The sequence below is a fragment of the Panthera pardus genome, unplaced genomic scaffold, assembly GCF_024362965.1.
Source record: "Panthera pardus isolate Hobbes unplaced genomic scaffold, ASM2436296v1 HiC_scaffold_1, whole genome shotgun sequence".
Classification (NCBI taxonomy): domain Eukaryota; kingdom Metazoa; phylum Chordata; class Mammalia; order Carnivora; family Felidae; genus Panthera; species Panthera pardus.
In genome coordinates, this window is record NW_026526654.1 from 4,102,597 (window position 1) to 4,124,055 (window position 21,459).

A 21,459-nucleotide genomic window follows, 5' to 3' on the forward strand; every position below is an offset into this window, starting at 1 on the left:
CCTGATCTTTATAGCAGCATTATCTATTATAGGCAAATTGTATAAACAGTCCGTGTCCATCAACTAATGAGTGGATAAGGAAGTAGTGGGATATATACATATAATGGAATGTTAGCCATAAATAAAGAATGAAATCTTTGCATTTGCAACAACATGGATTGATCTAGAGAATATTATGCTAAGGAAAATAAGTGAGACAGAGAATGACAAATATCATATGATTTCTGGGGGTCTGGGTGGCTTAGTCAGTTAAGTGTCCAACTCTTGATTTTGGCTTGGGTCATGATCTCACAGTTTGTGAATTTGAGCCCTGGAGACTGTTTGGGATTCTCTCTCTCTCTCTCTCTGAAAAAAAAAGAAAAAAAAACTTAAAAAAATACCATATGATTTCACTCTTGCGTGAGTTTTAGGAAACATAACAAATGTTCAACTGGAAAACAAAAAGAGATATAAAGAGAGGCAAATAAAGAAACAGATCGTTAATTATGGAGAACCAATTGATTGTTACCAGAGGGGACTTGGGTGGGGCAATGGGTTAAATAGGTGATGAACACTAAAGAGTGTAGTTGGTTTGATGAGTACTGGGTGTAGTATGAAAGTGTTGAATCACTATATTGTGCATGTGAAACTAATATAACACTGTATGCTAACTAAGTTGACTTTAAATAAAAAGGAAAAGAAAATAGCAACTAGAATGTAAGGGATCCAGCCTTAGAACTCTATCAAATGGCAGAGGAGGTGACAAAATTCACCTTGGTCAGAAGGTCTAGTGAACAGCACAGGATATATTTTCCTCCATCACAATAGTCCAGGGCCCCTAGGCAGGCTATCTCCTTAATGATCCACAGACCCACTAGTCCACATCAGCCCTGGCCAGTCCCCTAATGATGAGCCAATGCAGTGCACACCAGGACACACCTGCTCTGCACTCACTACAGCTCCAGCTGAATTACTTCGGTGTCACAAGTGCAAACACAGTGGAAAACACCAAGACTGTAACACTCTAGCTCCAAACATCTTACCAGGGAACACCCTAGCACAATGTACCCTGGGAACCCCTGGCCAGAACCCAGCTCAGACTCAGAGCCCTTCCAGGGCACTTTCCATGCGATGAGCCCCAGGATTGCCACAGGTAGAGCCCCCTTAATATTTGGGCATACCTTCATGCCAGCCACTCAATAGTGTGCCCTTGGCCCCAGAGCCCATGGCAGCCACAGCTCCAGCCATCCAGCCAAAGGCACTAAGTACACACAGTCTACAAAGAGGATAACTTACAAACTTTTACTTCAAGTTTAGGAAAATGAATTGTTTTGCCTAATTCATAGACCGAAACACACACATGCAAACACACACACAGACATACACACACACAGACACACACACACACACACACACACACTCAGTGAGAAAAATGAGAATGAGCCAAATGAAATAACAAGACAAAATGTCAGAAAAACAACACAATGAAGAGATAATAACCATATACCTGATGAAGAGTTCGAAGTGATTATTCAAAATATGCTCACAAGTCTGGAGAGTAAACAAACTCAGTGAGAATTTGAACGTGAGATGGAAAATATAAAAATCATAGTTGAAGAATCCAATAACTGTAATAAAAAATACACTGAAGGGAATCAACAGTAGTTTAGAAAATACAGGAGAATGAATCAGTGATCTTGAATGCAGTGCAATGTAAAGCACCAGAGCAGAAGAGAAAAAAAAAAGAATTTTAAAAATGATGTTAAACTTTAAACTAAAGGATCTCTCAGGTAACATCAAGTGAACAAATATTTATATCATATGGGTTCCAGAAAGATAAAAGAAAAGGAGGCAAAAAAACTTACTTGAATAAGCAATGGCAGAGAAATTTCCTATCTTGGTGAAGGAAACTGATATCCAGGTACCAAAGTTCAGAGACTTCCAAACAAAAGAAACCCAATGAGGTCCACACCATGACTCTTAATAATTAAAATGTAGAAGACTAAATATAAAGAGATAATTTTAACAGCAAAAAGAGAGTGGTGCCTGATGGCTGACTGGGTAAATTGTCTGACTCTTGATTTTGGCTCAGGTCATGATCCCAGAGTGGTGAGTTCAACCCTATGTAGGGCTCCACATGGAGGATGGAGCCTGCTTGAGATTCTCTCCACCCTTGCCCCTATCCCACACTCATGCTCTCTAAATAAATGAATAAATAAATAAATAACCAAAAAGAGAAAAGAAACTAGTTATATATAAGGAAAAACCCCTTAAGTCCATTAGTTGATTTTTAGCAGAAATTCTGTAGAGCATAAAGGAGTGATATAAGTGAAAGGGAAAAAAATAATAAAAGCTACAACCACAAATACTCTAGCTGGCAAGGATGTCATTTGAATTGAAAGAGGGATAAAGAGTTTAGCATAAAGGTTAAAAGACAAAAGTATTGGGGCACCTAGGTGGCTCAGCCAGTTACACATCTGACTTTGGCTTGGGTCATCATCTCACAGTTTGTGATTTTGAGCCCCACATCAGGCTTTGTGCTGAAAGCTCAGATCCTGGAGCCTGCTTTGGATTCTGTGTCTCCCTCTCTCTGTGCCCCTCTGCTGCTCATGCTGTGTCTCTCTCTCTGTCTTTCAAACATTAATAAACATTTAAAAATTTAAAAAAAGAAAAAAATATTAAAATCAATTATATGTAAAAAGTTTAGTAGGGGGCTAACAAAATAAAAATATGCAAAATATGACAACATATATGTAACAGGTGAGGGTGGGAAGAAAAGTGAAGTTCTTTTAAAATATGTTTAAATTTAAGTGAATATAAACATTAGACTGCTATATTCTTAAAATTTTTTTAACGTTATTTATTTTTGAGACAGAGAAAGACAGAGCATGAACGAAGGAGGGTCAGAGATAAAGGGAGACACAGAATCCAAAACAGGCTCCAGGCTCTGAGCTGTCAGCACAGAGCCCAATGCAAGGCTCAAACTCACAGACCACGAGATCATGACCTGAGCCGAAGTTGTATGCTTAACCGACTGAGCCACCCAGGCACCTCTAGACTGCTATATTCTTAATATGTTTGTATGAACTGCATGGTAACCATAAAACAAAAACTTATACTAGATAACCCAAAAATATAAATAAAAATAACATTACATTACAGAAAGAATTACATTAAATAAAATAATGAACAAGGAAAACAAGAGGAAGAGAAAAAAATAAACTGAGAAGGATTATAAAAGCAAACAGAAATCAAATAACAAAATGACAATAAAAATGTACCTATCTATAATTATTTTAAGTGTAAATGTTCAAAATGACTCAATAGTGACATGTAGGATTATAGAATGGATTAAAAAAAGAGAGAGAGAGACCCATTTATATGCTGCCTACAAGACACTTACTTTAAACCTAAAGACATATGCAGATTAAATGTGCGGGGATGGAAAAGCATTTACAATGCAAATGGAAGTGAGGGAAAAAAGTGGGGTAGCAATACTTACACCATACCAAAAATACTTTAAAATAAAGATTGTAGAAAGTGAAAAAGGACACTACCTAATGATAAACGGATGAACCCAACAAGAGAATATAACAATTGTAAATATCTATGCACTCAATATTGGAGCACTGAAATTCATAAACCAATTATTGCCAAATATAAAAAGAGAAATTGACAATAATCCAATAATAGTAGGGGACTTTAGTAACTCATTTGCTCAATGGAAAGATCAGCAGGGCAGAATATCCATAAGGAAAATGTCTTTGATTGACACATTAAACCAGATGGACTTAGCAGATTTATAAAGAATATTCTATGCAAACATAAGAATACACATTCTTTTCAAGTGCACAAGGAACATTCTCCAGAATAGATCACATGTTAGGCCAAAAAATAAGGGAAAAAAAAAACTCAATAAATTTAAGAAGATTGTAATCATACAAAGAATGTCTTTGAACCAAAACAGTATGAATCTAAAAATCAATTACAAGAAAACAGCTGGAAAAAACACAAGCATGAGGAGGGTAAACAGCATACTACTAAACAGTAAATGAGTCATCAAAGAAATCAAAGAGGGAATAAGAACATACATGGAGACAAATTAAAATGAAAGTACAACTCTCCAAAATCTTTGGGATGCAGTAAAAAGAATTCTAAGAAGAAAATTTATAGTTATAGATGCCTGCATCAAAATCAAGAAATATCTAATTAAAAAAAATCTAAATTTCACCTAAAAGAGCTGGATAAAAGAACAAAAGCCCAAAGTTAGTACAAGGAAGAGAATAGTAAAGATCAGAATGGAAATAAAATGAGACTAAAAAATAGAAAAGATCAATGAAAGCAAGAGCTGGATCTTTGAAAAAATAAACAAAATTGATAAATTTTAGTCACACTCAAAAGAAAAAAAAGGAAGAAAGAGACACAGAGAGAGGGAGAGAGAGAGGGGAAGAAAGAAAGAAAGAAAGAAAGAAAGAAAGAAAGAAAGAACCCAAAATAAATGATATCAGAAATGAAAGAGAAGCCACCTGTGTCGCTCAGTTGAGTGTCCAACTTCAGCTCAGGTCATGATCTCACAGTTCATGGGTTCAAGCCCCAGGCTGGCTCTGTGCTGACAGCTCAGAGCCTGGAGGCTGTTTCATATTCTGTGTCTCCCTCTCTCTCTGACCCTCCCCTCTCATTCTGTCTTTCTCTCTCTCAAAAATAAATAAACATTAAAATACTTTTAAAAAAGAAGAAAAAAAAAGAGAGGAAAAGAAAAAAAAGAAATGAAATGAAAGAGGAGGGTGCCTGGGTGGCTCAGTTGGTTAAGCATCTTACTTTGGCTCAGGTCGTGATCTCATGGTTTGTGAGTTCAAACCCTGCATAAATGAGCTTGTGCTTTGGGTAAACATGAAACCCACTTTGGGAAAACACAAACCCTGATTTGGGTGAGCCTCCCTTCTCTCTCTCTCTCCCTCTGTCCCTCCAGGGATTCTCTTTCTCTCTCTCTCCCACTCTCTCTCTCTAAAAAAAAAAAAAAAAAAAAAAAAAAAAAAAATTGTCCCCTCTCTTTCTCTCTCTAAAAAACAAATAATATAAAAGAGGAAAAGTAATAACCAACACCACATAAATGCAAAGGATTACAATTAGGCCACTTTGGAATAATAGGCACCAACAAACTGGATGAACTAGAAGAAATGGATGACTTCCTAGAAACATACAATATTACAAAACTGAATCAGAAAAAAAAATAAATCTGAAAAGTCTTGTTTCTATGTAACAATATTGAATTGGTAACCAATAACTCTTGACATAAACAATAAGGACCAGATGGATTCCCTAATGAATTCCACCAAAAATTCAAAGAAGAGTTGATACTGATTTTCCTCAAGCTATTTCAAAAAGTATGAGAGGAAAGAAAGCTTCTAAATACATTCTATGAAGACAGCTTTTCCTTGAGACCAAAACCAAAAACAGTAAAGCAAAACAAAACAAAACAAAAGCATGTCAATAGTCCTGATGAGCATAGATGCAAATTCTCCACACACACAAAAATAGCACACCACCTCAACAATACCTTAAAAAATAACATTCAACATGATGAAATGGGTTTCGCTTGGGATGCAAGGATGGTTCAGTATCCACGAATCAATCAACAGGGTATACCACATTAATACAATACAGAATAAAAAAATATGTAATCATCTCCATAGATGCAGAAACTATCAGTTGACAAAATATGGCATTTATCATGGTAAAAACTCAACAAAATAGGGTTAGAGAAACACACCTCAGTGTAATAACTGGCACATATGGTAAACCCACAGTTAACATCCTATGTAATGGTGAAAAATTGAAAGCTTTTCCTCTAAGAACAAGAGAAGGACATCTACTACTGCCACTTTTATTAAAAAATGTAAGGGAAGTCCTAGTCACACCAATCAAAAAATGCAAAAAGATAAGTGCATCCAAATCGGTAAGGAAAAAAGAAAATTGTTACTTTTTGCTGAAGACAAAATACTATATATATACCCATAGATTCCACCAAGAAACTATTAGAATTAATGAATGAATTCAGTAAAGTTGCATGTTACAAAATTAATATACAGAAATCAGTTATATATCTATACACTAATAATGAAGCAGGAGAAAACATAAGTTTAAAAACATCCCATTTAAAATTGCCCCAGGGGCGCCTGGGTGGCTTGGTCGGTTAAGCGTCCGACTTCAGCTCAGGTCATGATCTCATGGTCCATGAGGTCGAGCCCCGCGTCGGGCTCTGTGCTGACCGCTCAGAGCCTGGAGACTGTTTCAGATTCTGTGTCTCCCTCTCTCTCTCTGCCCCTCCCCTGTTCATGCTCTGTCTCTCTCTGTCTCAAAAATAAATAAACGTTAAAAAAAATAAAAAAAAATAAAATTGCACCAGAATTAAAATACCCAGCGCTAAACTTCACCAAAGTGGTAAAATGATGGTATTCTGAAAATTATATAATATATATAAAAGTCAATTAGATGACAAAAAACAAGAGGAGATACCCATGCTCCTGGATTGGAAGAATTCATATTGTTGAAATATCCATACTACCCAAATCAAGATACAGATTCAATGTCATCCCTATTAAAATACCAATAGCACCTTTCTCATAGTTAAAATAAATAATTACAAAGTGTATGGAACCACAAAAGACTGTGAATATCCAAAGCAATGTTGAGAAAGAAGAACAAAGCTGGATATATTGCAATCCCAGATTTCAAAATATACCACAAAACTATAATAACTTTAAAAAGTATGTTACTGGCACAAAAACACACAGATCAAAGGTAATAAATAAAGACCCCAGAAATAAACCCATGTTTATATGGTCAGATAATTTATGACAAAGACATCAAGAATATATGATGTGAGAAAAAAATCTTTTTATTAAATGGTCCTGGGTAAACTGAATAACTACATCCAAAAGAATGAAACTGACTCACTTTCTCATACCATACCAAAAATAAAAATGGATTAAAGACCCAAGTCTGAGATATGAAACCATAAAGCTCCTGGAAGAAAGCATATCTTTGATATTGATTTTAGCAACATATTCATGTATAGTCTGATAAAGCAAAGGAAAGAAAATCAAAAATAAACTACTGGGACTGCACGAAAATAAAAAGTGTTTTCACAGTCAAGGAAACTATCAACAAAACAAAAGGCAATCTGTTGAATGGGAGAAGATATTTGAAACTGATATATATGATAAGGGTTTAATATCTAAAATATATTAAAAAAGAAAAGTCAACAGCAAAAAAAAGAAAAAAGAAACAAGAGAAAGAAAAGAAAAGAAAAAAAGGAAAGGAAAGGAAAGGAAAGGAAAAGAAAGGAAAGGGAAAGGGAAATGGAAAGGGAAAGGGAAATGGAAATGGAAAAGAAAGGAAAAGAAAGGAAAGGAAAGGAGTAATTCATTTAAAAACAGTCAGAGGAATTGATTAGACAATTTTCAAAAAAAAAAAAGCTATACAGATTGCCAGCAGACACAGATAAAAATAGTCAACATCACTAATAATCAGTGAAATGCAAATCAAAACCAGGAGATGTCATCTGACACTTAATCACAATGGCTAGTATCAAAAAGTTAATTAATACAGTAAAACCCTGGATTGCAAGTAACTTATTTTACAAGTGTTCTGTAAGATGAGCAAACAATTCTAATAAATTTTAACTTGATAAATGAGCGAGGTCTTGCAATAGGAATAGTATGTGACACTGAACATCACGATCACAACTGACTCAATGGTTCTTCTCTTTCTTTCACTGTGTGATTGTGCGTGATCATCTCTTGTGCTCGGATGCTTGGTCTCAGGCTGTGGTGTTTGGCAGAAATTAGTGATTTTTCAGAATTTTGGAAGGTGCCCATAACTGGCACTAATGTATTTTTTGTCACTTCAGAGCACCTTTGGACAGTCCTTTCCTTTTGCATACAGGAGTAAGCTTAGGAAGCTTTGCTTCCTTCTAGGTCAGGCTGCCTGCAGATATAGACGTTTTCCTCTGCTATCTCATTGCCAGTTACTTTAAGTACAATATATAAGAAGAGTTTATTAATACTATACTGTAGTCAACATCCATATGAGCATATACAATGTCCCCCATGAAGAAAAAATTCCATGGCTCAATATATAGAAGTTATTCCATTAAAGATAGTGAAAGTGGTCCTACACAATAACACTTCTCTCTCTCTTATCTCCCTTACACCAGCCAGGAAGGCTTTCAAAGATACATGCAGATTTATTTATTTTTTTTCTTTATATTCTGTATATTCTTTAATATTTTGCATTATATTACAGTATTGTAATCATTTTTATATGAATATTTTGGGTTGTGGAATCAATCATCTGAATATACATTATTTCTTATCAGTAAATTTGCTTTGATATAAAAGTGTTTGGATTACAATCATCTTTGCGGAATGCTCACAAAACAAGGTTTTATCGTACTAAGTGTTGGAAAGGATGTGGAGGAAAAAGAATCGTCACACACTGTTGGTGGGGATCTAAATTAGTGTAGCAACTGTGGGAAACAGCATGGAGTCTCTTTAAGAAATTAAAACAGAAATACTGTACAATCCACTAATTCCACTGCTGTGTATTTAACACCCCAGAAATGGAAACACTAATTCAAAAATACATATGCTCCACTGTGCTTACTGGAGTATTATTTACAACATCCAAGATATGGAAACAACCTAAGTGCCTTTGGACAGATGAATGAAAAAATAACATATGGTGTATATATAAACAATGGATTATTATTCAGCCAGCAAAAGAGTGGGTTCATGCCATTAGCAACAACATGGATGAAACGAGGTTATTTTGGTGAGATGTCACACAAAGACAAAAACCATATGATTTCAAAACAAACAAAACAGAACCAGGCCCATAAGTACTGAGAACAAACTGGTGGTTGCAGAAGTGGGGGTGAAGGGGTGAAGGGGTAATGTAGGAGGTACAGGATTCCAGTTATGAAATGAATAATTCTCATGATTGAAAACTGCCGTGTGGAGAATATAATTTATGATATTATAATAGCTGTATAATGATAAATGGTGGCTACATTTGTGGTGAACAAAGCATAAATAGTTGTTTTATCACTATATTGTACACTTGAAACTAATGTAACATTGTTTGTCAGCTATACATTTTAATTAAGTTTTTTGCATTTTAATTCCAGTATAGTCAACAATTGTTTTCAATTAAATAAAATAATTATTGATTGATTTGGTAGATTGATAATAAGCGTTGACACTAGAATTGTAAATTTAGGTAAGGTTTCCACATAATTAGCCTTTTAGACAATTTATTCAAACAATGCCCAATAAGGTTCTTATGTTTTGATATACTATGCTCTAGCTGATAAATACCATTTTTCTGCCTTGAAAAATATATATCCCACATTTTTAGAAAAACTACCTTTTAAAATTGACCAAGTAAACATTGGACATTTTGAGAGATTTATATGTTGTACAAAAATCTAAGGGTATGAACTATATCATTTGCTTGAACTGACAGGTGATAAGAGAACTTTAACACAATGCAATGCATCTCTTCACAGTCAGTGTTTGTTGTTATTGTTGCCTTTTTTTTGTTTTGTTTTTTTTTTTTTACTTTTGGTCACTGTCCTGATTCTTTTCTCTTACCTAGTGGAGGTAAATCATGTTGACTGGCATGTTGCCCTCAAGATGCAGGAAATTCAATCAATGTAGAAAAAACTGAATAGAAATATATCTAAGTTCTACAGGAATAGCTGCTAAGGCTTTCTACAGTACTGATATTATCTCTGAAGAAAGCATTTGTTTAAAGAACTCCCTGAATACATTGAGAGTGAGGCACAGGAGTGCCATAGGCTGTGGGTAGTCAGTCTTGTGTAGAGAAAAGTAATCAAGTTAGAGCACAGAGAAACAAGCTCTCTTATGAGACATTATTTTCTAGGGCCTGGAGAAAGGAAGTCACAGGCAGTCATGGCCTGGATAAGAACTCTCACTTGTTAATATCTTTTTACTTATGCTCACAAACAAATGTTCTGAATATTGCTCTAACCTGAACCCCCCAACAAATATTAGAGAACAATGGCATTCTGATAACAGAAAATACCATCCACATGCTAAACTAAGGTTTCAGTTAAATTATGTTACAGATAATTTGACTATCTCTGGGTGCATAAACAAACACATAGACAAATAATCAATATTCCAAGCCCACACATTTGTCAGATAACAAAGCATATTTTGTTGTTGTTGTTGATGAAATAAATGACTTTGAACATACAACCTGTATTATCTGAAAAGCATTCAGAGCCATGAGTTTGTAGATGGAATTATATTTTTCTGTTCATGTTTTCTTGTTCCCAATTTTAAATGCTAAAAACCAACTATAGACCACTTATGAGTTTTTGATTCTATTATACTATAATTTTCTACAAATGAAGCTAATATCCACTTTTTTTAAAATTCCATTTACCTTTGGCTTTTCTGGAACACAGAAGTAGAACACAGGCTGTTATACCAATGGCCAAGAAAGACAGCGGAAGGGCAAACCCCACTGCCCAAGGACAGTCCTTGGGGAACAAGTCATCTGAAAAAAATAGAAATCATTTATCTTAGTGTCCAGCTTGGCATCAGGGGATTTGGCTACTGGGAACAAATCACAAGATTTTGTTTTTTAGGTGACATTTTTTAGGAATGGTACAGAGAGGAGTTAAGATGGCAGAGCAGTATAGGAGCCCTGGGCTTGTCTCATCCCTGAAAACACAGCTATATCAGCATTAAACTATTTTAAAACTAATAGGAAATTAATCTGAGAATTTACATGACAAATTGCATAATTTAAGCCAGTGAACACAGCTGGTACACGGTGTGGAGAGGTAAATTGGGGAGAGAAAAGCCTCAGAGCTGTGGAGGATAGGGAGCTATTTATGCAGAGAGAGGGCAGAAAAAGAAAGAGATAAGAGGGGAGAATGTGGCGCATCGGGATTGCTCAAGAAAAGTACTCTCCCCAATATAGTCAGAGAGAAAGAGAGATGAGTGAAAACACTTGCAGGGGACTGAACAAGAAATCTGTTTCCCAAAACCATTGATGGAAAGGAGAGAGTCTCAGGACCACCAGGATTCTCTAAACAGTGGAGCACAGTCTGAAGTTTTGGAGCTGAGTGCCTGGCAGAGCTCTGATGAGGAAGCAGGTTGAATTTTCAGGAGCCGGCAGTGGGGTCTAAGGGATCCATGTGTGCATGGGGAGAAGTGGCTTCCCTGCTTGGAGAGCATTTGGTAGAGGCCATACAGTCTACTCACAGGCAAAGGCCCCAGTGGACCCCAGAGAGAAGCCATGTTTGCTGGTATTGGGACAAAGATGTCAGAGTACACTGAAACCTGGCTCTGGCTATGTGTTGTAATTTGCCATAATCTCTGGAACTCTGCTGCTGTGAGATTGCAGGAACATTTTCTGGGACAAGCCGGCACCCAGCCATTGCTTAGTGAGACCCTCTTCCTGAGAGGACAGATGGGTCAAAGCCAAAGTGGGGTGTAGAAATACATCCCCATCAGAGAAAAAAACTCTGGAGGAAGGTGCCAGATGGCAGGCAGACAGCTTGGACAGAGACAGAGTAGTGGCAGGGAGTGGATGGAGGCCTGAGACAAAGGAGAGGTGCTTGATCATAGGTGCGTGAGAGCGAGAAATTCCTGTGCCAGAGACTAGGGAGCTGGGTGAAGCCACTTCCACCTCTCCCACACAAATGCATGCCAGACACACTGGCCCACACTGGTAAGCTAAGGAGCGCCACCTAGTGGAGAATGGAGTCATTATGCCAATCCCTCCCAACTGTGCCCTCCAGGCACACCCTCCCAGAAAACCAGCACAGCTTAGTCTCTGGACTATATAGTGCTTCAAAGTTTCATTTCTAGGGAAAACTGGATGCAACTTCATTCAAGTTTAATTGTGTTTGTTGGTTCATTTATTTATTCGTTTCTTTGCTTCTTTTTTGCTCAATTGTTTTCTTTTATTTTTCTTTTTTTTTCTCTTCCTTTGATACAAAAAGTGTATTTTTTTCGTTTTTTTATTAAAATATTTTTATTCCATTTTATTTTATTCCATTTTACTATTTAAATATATTTTTTTAATTTTTATTTTTTTCTTTAATTTCTCTTTTTTTCTCTATTCTATCAAACTTCTCTCAACAAGCAGACTGAAACATACCTAGGATCTAACTTCCGTTATTAGATTTTTTGTTTTCTTTTTAATTTTATAATTTTTAATTTTATTAATTAATTTTCTTCCTTCAAAATGACAAGATGGAATAATTCACCTCAAAAGAAAGAACAGGAAGAAATGATGGCCAGGGACTTAAGCCTGATATAAGTAAGATTTATGAACTAGAATTTAAAACCATGATTATAAGAACACTAGCTGAGGTTGAAAAAAAAAGCATTGAAGACACAAGATAATCCATTTATGGAGAGATTAAAAAAACAAACCTAAAATCTAGTCAGCTAAAATTAAAAATGTTATAACTGAGATGCAATCTCAAATACATCCTGTGATGGCAAGGGTAGATGAAGCAGAGGAGTCAATAAGTGATATAAAAAAAAAAATTATGGAAAATAATGAAGCAGAAAAAAAGAAAGAAACAAAGGCAAAAAGATCATGATACAAGACTTAGAGAACTAAGTGACATTAAAAAGAAATAACATTAGAATTAGAGATATCCCAGAAGAGGAACAGAGAGAAACAGTTGCAGAAAATATATGTGAGTAAATTATAGCTGAAAACTTTCCTAATATGGGTAAGGACACAGACATCAAAATCCAAGAATCACAGAGAACTTCCATTAGATTAACAAACAAACAAACAAACAAACAAAAAACAATCATCACCAAGGCATGTCATAGTCAAATTCACAAAATAGACAGACAAGGAAAGTATTATGAAAGCATCAGGGAGGAAAAAAGGCCATAACTTACAAAGGAAGACAGATCCGTTTTGCAGTGGATCTATCTATAGAAAATTGGCATGCCAGAAGGGTATGGAAGGACATATTCAACATGCTGAATCAGAAAAGTATGCAGCCAAGAATTCCTTATCCAAGAAGACTGTCATTCAAAAGAGAAGGAGAGATAAAGAGTTTCCAGACAATGAAAACTAAAGTAGTTCCAGAACATTAAGCCAGCCCTGCAAGAATTATAAAGGGGACTCTTTGAGTGGAGATAACACAAAAATGAAACAAAAATGAATTAAAAAGACCAAAAGCAACAAAGACTTGAAAGGACCAGAGAACACCACCAGAAAGAACAAGTGTACAGGTAGCACAATGGCACTAAATTCAAATCTTTCAATAATCATTCCAAATGTCAATGGATTAAATGCTACAATAAAAAAAAATAGGGTTACAGAATGATAAGAAAACCAAATCCATCTATGTGCTACCTACAAGAGACTCATTTTATACCTAAAGGCACCAACAAATTTAAAGTGAGATGATGGAGAAGCATCTGTCATGCTAATGGGCATCAGAAGAAAGACAGAGTAGCCATACTTATATCAGACAAACTACATTGTAAAACAAAGACTGTAACAAGAAATGAAAAAGGCCATTAGATCATAAGATCGAACAATTGTCAATATTTATGTCCACAAATTGAAAGCACCCAAATATATGAATCAATTAACCACAGAATAAAGAAACTCATTGATAATGACCATAATAGTAGGGAACCAACACCCTGGTTACAGCAATGGACAGATCAGCTAAGCAGGAAATCAACAAGGAAACAATGACTCTGAATGACACACTGGACCAGATGGACTTAACAAATATATTCAGAACATGTTATCCTAAAGCAGCAGAATACATATTCTTCTAGAGTACACATGGAACGTTCTCCAGAATAGATAATATACTGAGTCACAAATCAGCCCTCAACAAGTACAAAAGGATCAATATCATATCACACATATTTTTAGACACAATGCTATGAAAACTGAAATCAACCACAAGAAAAAAAAATTGGAAGGACCACAAATACTTTGAGATTAACGAATACCCTACACAAGAATGAATGAGTTAACCAAATATTAAAGAAGAAATTAAAAACTACATGGAAGCCAATGAAAATGAAAATATGGCAACCCTAAAACTCTGGGATGCAGCAAAAGCATTAATAAGAGGTAAGTATATATCAATCCAGGCCTTCCTAAAGAAGGAAGAAATGTCTCAAATACACAACTGAACTTTACACATAAAGGACCAGGAAAAAGAACAGTAAATAAAGCCCAAAAACAGCCCAAGAAGGGAAATAATAAAGATTTTAGCAGAAACCAGTGATATGGAAATTAAAACAAAAACAAAACAAACAAACAACAACAAAAAACCACAACAACACAGTAGAACAGATCAATGCAACCAGGATCTGGTTCAATGAAAGAATGACAACATTGATAAACCCTAGCCAGATTGATCAAAAAGAACAAGTATTCATTTTCATCCTTTCTCCTACAGTTCCCCAAACTGGCTTTTCCATGTGTCCTTTCTATGCAATTATTTTCTACGTAAACATATACGTGACCTTGACAATGTGCCAATATGACTGAGAAGCATGTGGAGCTTTTTCCTAAAGATTAAAGGAGAAATTGTGACATCTTGAATAATAAGCCAAATAGAATTCTAGGTTCTTGAGACAGAGATAATTTCAATTCACCATTTCTTTTATCTGTCAGCTAAGAACTGAAATCAGTAAAAATGATTGATATTTTCTCCATTTAATATTATTATTTCAAAGAGGTACTGACTGAGCCACCCAGAGGCCCCAAGATAACTGCATAATTTTTAATGGATGACCTCAAACATATATGTATGTACATATAAAAATATATGCGCATTTAAAAAAAATATGTTATCACTCTTCTGGTATATGTGTTTCTTTCACATTTTCAACCTGAAGTTCTCTCTCTAATGATCTTAAACCAATGTGACTTCCCAAACTAAAGCACAATATAAATGACACTTAAAAGGTCATACAAATTTTAATTCATTTGTATGTACAAAAATATTTTGAGGCTCAGTATTTGAGTATTTTGAGGCTCAGTAATGGGGATATTAAAAATAGATATAGTGGGGGCGCCTGGGTGGCTCAGTCGGTTATGCGGCCAACTTCAGCTCAGGTCATGATCCCGTGGTCCATGAGTTAGAGCCCCGCGTCGGGCTCTGTGCTGACAGCTCAGAGCCTGGAGTCTGTTTCAGATTGTGTGTCTCCCTCTCTCTGACCCTCCCCCATTCATGCTCTGTCTCTCTCTGTCCCCAAAATAAATAAACGTTAAAAAAATAAAAAATAAAAAAAATAGATATAGTGTCCTCAGGAGTTTACATTCATTCTGGAGAAATAGTGAAGCATACAATCAAAATAATGTATGAGTAAAAAGGGCACTTAACACAGAATGGTTTGAATAAGAAATTCTTAGTTACAGGTAAATAGAAGAAATGTGTCAAACAGTTTACATGGGGTATTACAGGAATGTGTTTAGAGAATTAATGTGGGGTAGGAGGAATTGGAGACAATAGAAAAGAACAGTGAAAGATGAAGTGGGACAGGTAAGAAAGGGCAAGAAATAAAGAGTGTTGTTGACAGCCTGCAATACTTCAAATAAAGATATTTGCATATCCAGGAAGTTGGGTGAGATCATTTGGGCAAGCTATTTCTTTGAAGAATCACTTTGGATATGGATAAAGAGTAGACTGGAATGTCTGAGCTCTTCTCTACCTGTGATATTAATTTTATGAGGTAGACTATGATTATCCCAATTTAACTGATGGGAACTGAGCACAGACAGGTCAATACTTACCAAAGACCATGAAGCTGCTAAATGGCACTGTCAGGATTCAAATTCAATTTGAAAGATGGGAGAAAACAGAAAATTCTGAAAATAAACTTTCTCTAGGCGGTAGGATTAGGAGAAATTTAGGAGGAACTTTGAAATTTTCTTCAAAAACGTTATTAACTTTTGAATACTTTTGTGCACTGATATATTCATTTGTATAAAGTAGAATGATGACATTTCTACCACAAGACAAAATATTAATTTTTCCAAGTTCTCCACATTAAGAGTTAGAAATGGATAAACTAGAATATTCTTCTAGGTCTGTCAGTCATAGCTCCTTGCCAGTAAGACCTCCATGATCAGCATTGATCTCTCAAGATACTGACTTTGGAGGGAACTGACCTGTCATGGAGATATGCACCTCCTTCTCCACACTGAGTATTAGGTTCCTTATAACACAGGACACATCTGCTCTTGAACTTGTATTCACTGTGATAGATGATTCCACATGAAACAGCCCATTTTCTTCTATTCTCTTTGTCTCAGAGGCTGGTGCCAAGTGCAACCCTTGAAAGTCCCTCCATTGTACTTCAGGCTCTGGAAACCACCCCATGGATCTGAAGGTCAATTTAATGCCCCTCTTACTGCCAGGCTGTAGATGAATATGAGGAGCCGTACCTGGAACTTGGACAGCCAAAGAGAGACAGAGAAAGTAAGCATTTGCAAGAGTTTTGTTGCCATTTTACCTTTTATTTAACTTCTATGAAAATAAATTTTCTTATTTATAAAAGTAGTAGTTAGAAGAATAACTAGCCACAAAGAACTTTGCAGAAAAAAAAATCACAAGTATTAACATTTAACAAAACACCCACCTACCAAGCATGTCTATATTAATTGTTCTATTTTACTACCTCCCAGCTGAAACGTTACTATTTTATCTGATGATTTTTGAAGTTGTTGGGTAGAACATCCTACCAATACATTTGCAGCCTCTAAAGTTAAAGGAACACATCGGTTGGTGGTTTTCTGTAGCAAATTGCTAGTTGTTTTCCAATTGTATTTTAAACCTTAATTTAAAGAATTTTTTTCATTTTTTACATTTATTATTTTGAGAGAGAGAAAGAGAGCATGGGAGGGATAGAGAGTGAGGGAGACACAGATTCTGAAGCAGGCTCCAGGTTCTGAGCTCTCATCACAGAGCCCAATGCAGGACTCAAACTTTCAAACAGTGAGAACATGACCTGAGCTGAAGTCACATGCTTAACTGACTTGCTTGAGCCATGCAGGCACCTCTTTAAAGAAGTTATTATACAGCTACCAATTTGGATTGAATATTTTGAGGAATAATGTAAGTTTTAACTATACATAGGCCAGTGTAGTTTAAAACTGTATATTACAAACCCCCTCATATTTAGGAGTGGCCTTGATATGCTGGTGGAAATGTTATGAAAGGGAAATTATTTGTGTGCCTTCTAGAATATTTCCCTCAGTGAAAGGAGATACACTTATTTTTTCTCCCTCTCAAGGGCTGGAGCACAGAAAGTGCCTGTGCGTCATCTTCAAAAGTGAATTATGTGGATACGGCAAAATATCAAGATAAAAGAAATATGTAAACCTCACAGTGTGTACCCACTCTTCCAGCTCCAGCTCCTTTCTCCCTGTAGCTCAGAAGAAAAGAAACTCTGGTTTAAGCTACTATATATTGCAGTTCATTGAATAGGTGTGTAGCATTCCATACATTTTTATGTATAGTAACTAATACAGTCTATAACAAAAGAAAATATAAAATTTACTGGGATAGGCCTATCCTTCTTTTGGGTTGAATTTTGTCTTCTGATAAGATATTTTCAAGCTGTAACTGCCAACATTGGTGCCCTTATTTGGTTACCATTCTGTATATGCAATTAGTAAAGATGAAATTATACTGGAATTGGTGGTTCCTATTCCAAAATGATTGTGATCTACATAAAAAGAAAGAAATTTGGATACAGAGACACAAGGAAATTGGCCCTGTGAAGATGGAGGCAGAGATTGGAAAGACCCCAAGAAAAGCCAAGGAATGTCTGAGGCCACCAGAAGCTGGAAGAGGCAAGGAACAATTCTCCTTAGATGCTTCCATGGGTCCATAACCCTGATGACACCTTGATTGTGGACTCTGGTCTCCAGAACTGTGAGAAAATAAATTTCTCTTGTTTTCAGGCTATCCAACTTGTGGTAATTTGTAATGACAGTCCTTCTATGAAATTGATGAAGGAAAATTGTCTAATGTCATCTGATATTGCATGGATGGTCAGATCTCAAAGAAACACCATGAGGTGACTAGTAAATAGTGTGTCAAGCTAGTGATGACTTAGATGGCACAATGGTACCCTCCAGTGCCAGTAATGATACATGGTATTTTCAGAATACAATGGCTTTGAGGATCAGTAGAGCATCAGGTATGAGGATAAGCTCTTGAGTCAAAGGATTACACTTGTACTTGCTGGGACTAGCGACCCAGTGTATCTAATAACTCAATCTCTCTGGGCCTCCATTCCCTTTTTGCAAAACCAGGATAAAAAGTCTCAATTCATATGAGTTGTGTAAAGATTACTCCATATAAAGTGCTTACTGGGTTGTAAAAATAAATATTATTCATCTTTTTAAATTTTATATATATATATATATATTAAAAATAGGTTTGTATATTTTGTACATATATATATATGTACATTATAAAGATTACTCCACATAAAGTGCTTACTGGGTTGTAAAAATAAATATTATTCATCTTTTTAAATTTTATATATATATATATTAAAAATAGGTTTGTATATTTTGTACATATATATATGTACATTTTGTATATATATATATATTAAAAATAGGTTTGTAAATATATATATATATTAAAAATAGTTTTGTATATTTTGAGAGAGAGAGAGAGAGCAGAGGGCAGGCAGAGAGAGAGAGAGAGACAGAGAGAGAGAGAGAGAGAGAGAGAGAGAGAGAGAATCCCAGGCAGGCTCTGTGCTGTCAGCATGAAGCCCAATGCAGGGCACGAACTCACAAACTGTGAGATCATGACTTGATCTGAAACCAAGAGTCGGATGCTTAACCGATGAGCACCCAGGCACTCCAACATTATTTATCTTAAAGAAGTAATTAATAAAGAATACAAATAAAAGAAATATTTCATTTGCCGGGATCATTTCCCTTGAAAGGCCATCCCATTGTATTTCATGTATTTAGGCTACCTGCTAAGAGTTGAAGGGAAATGTGATTTTGGATGGGCATTTTCTAAAGACAGGATTATAGTTACCAGGCCCTTGTAGAAACACAATGAGTGTTTATTTCATTTATGATTTTTTGGAGAGAGAAGAGTAAAGTTGTACTTTGAATTATGCCATTCTTTTTGTCTTATTAAATGTTGGGGCTAAAGGTAGAACACAACTTTTGATCCAGTATCAATTAAAAATAGGAGTGGGAATTAGGGGTGATGAGTATGGATAATTTTACAGGCTTCAAACATGTATTCCATGTGTTGCTTTGGCCATTAATGTTGTCTTATGAATGATCAAGTCAGGACTGAAGGATCAAAGTGGAGAAAAGACTGTCAGTAAGAGAGGAAAATAGGTCACCATAGTTCTCCTACTACTGTGCATTTCTAGCTGGCATACTTGAAGCCTGGATAGTTTCTGATACAGCATAGGCTGACTTTAATACATTCTTTACCTATTTGAGAGTCTGGAATTTTTATTGTCTTATGACCATGGCAGGGAGAGAAATCCCATAGTTTTCACCATTATGAGACCATCTGATTGTGTCACCTAATATAAGTGCCTTCAATTTTATTTCCTATCTCTTAGAAAATATTTTGGTTAAACAATTTTATTTCCTATCTCTTAGAAAATATTTTGGTTAAGTTTTCAACCTATATTTGTGGTTGCCCTAATAGTTATTGATTGATGGATTTGCTTACCTGTACTCTATAAGTGTCAAACTAGTTAGATAATAGAGGGCAGTGATGCTTATTGATTTCACGTAAAATTTAATATAGGTGTTTACTGAAGTTGTGGGTTCTGCAGATTTTTTTTTACCCAGAACCTTCTAGATATATAAAAAGAATAGGGAATGAGTTAAATCTGTTTTGATTCAAGGTATAGAAGAATCCTTTCTCAAGGAGATAGTATAGGACCGTGAAGCTGCCTGCAATGACTGCCACTTCTTTTAGGAACTGATTAGTAACTCTGGGGAAAATGTCACTCCTCCAGGAAGGAAAAATACATCAAAGAAATGCATGCCAGAAATCACAGTAACTAAGGAAGTCACAGGAAAATATGAGGTATCCAGCTAGAGAAAATGAAGAACTTGGTCTGAAGATCTGGCACAAATGAAAACTACAAGGCCAGATAGCACCAGATGACTAAGGAGCATAAGGCAAGCTGACAGGGTGAAACCCCAGTCCCCCCCACACAGCAGGTGGGATATGTGAGATATTCCTCAATTACCCCTGGATGCCAAAAAAGAAAAAAAAAGGAAAGGGAAAAACAAATATTTAACTGATAGAGATCATAGTCCTTCAGGATTTAAGTCTCCATCACTTCTCCATAGTGATGTGGGAAACAAAGGTAGAAGGAAATGGCAGATAGAACTAAGTTACCTTATAACCTGCAGCCTATTGACAAATACTTGGGGCTGGCAGAGTAAAAGGTTTCTCCTGGAACTCCTTTCTGTCATAATGTTAATGCTTTGCTAGAGGGAAAAACAACCTTAGCCTGACAATAGCTAGGCCTCCAGTATCCTGTGAGTCTTCTTTAGCATATGAAAATCTCACTGGAAACTTGCCCTGGACTCTACCTTCCCCAGCTCCATAGTATATAACCAGTGTCTCTTCATGGTCCCAGCACATCTCTTTCTGACCATGGGTCCTGTCCACGTGCTTTAATAAAACTACCTTTTCACACCCAACACGTCTTCAAGATTTCTTTCTTGGTCATTGGCTCTGGACCTCATGAACCCCACTATCATGCCAAAAAACCTCATCACCAGACATTACATTGCAGTGATATGGTATTGGGCATAAAGGGATCCTTCCCAGGAATAACTACAGAAGGTCATGGATAATTCAACTGGAGGAGGTAAGAGGATTGAATTGTATAGGACTTTATTTTTCTGATCTATAATAAATGAGGATAGTAGATTCAAAAATGGTATGACTCCCATATAATCAACAAAATATGGTAGAAAAAGCAGCCCACCTACATTTAGGGAGCACAGAAGTAATTTGGGGGGAAAATTCTGGATTCCTACAAACTTAGTTGTGATTACTTATTATCTCAATATTTATATACAAGTTTGTATTATAATAGGCCAAAGGGTGACACAACTTCTTAAGAATTTAGAAGTACATCTCTTTTTATTAATTTTGAATGTGAAATTTTTATATGAAAATTTTTTACTTAGTTGGAATATAAAATCCACATATTTCTACTGTTTATACTGAACAAGAGAAAGGGAACCAAATTTCTTTGAGTGTTGTGGGGCTTCTGGGCTTCATAAAAAGATGGGTAGAATTCAAGGGTATTATTTGTAATATTTTTCCACATTGTAAATTAAAGAAGTTGGCACAGGCTTTCTCATAGTTTTATTAAAAAAATGTGCTTGGTTAGGAAACACCAC

The 21,459-nt window shown here is 35.8% G+C and overlaps 1 pseudogene; it reads right to left on the reverse strand.

The window, feature by feature from the left end:
• Positions 1-7,934: 7,934 nt before the first annotated feature.
• LOC109259533 (butyrophilin subfamily 3 member A2-like) overlaps positions 7,935-21,459 on the reverse strand; it is a 91,729-nt pseudogene continuing 78,204 nt past the window's right edge.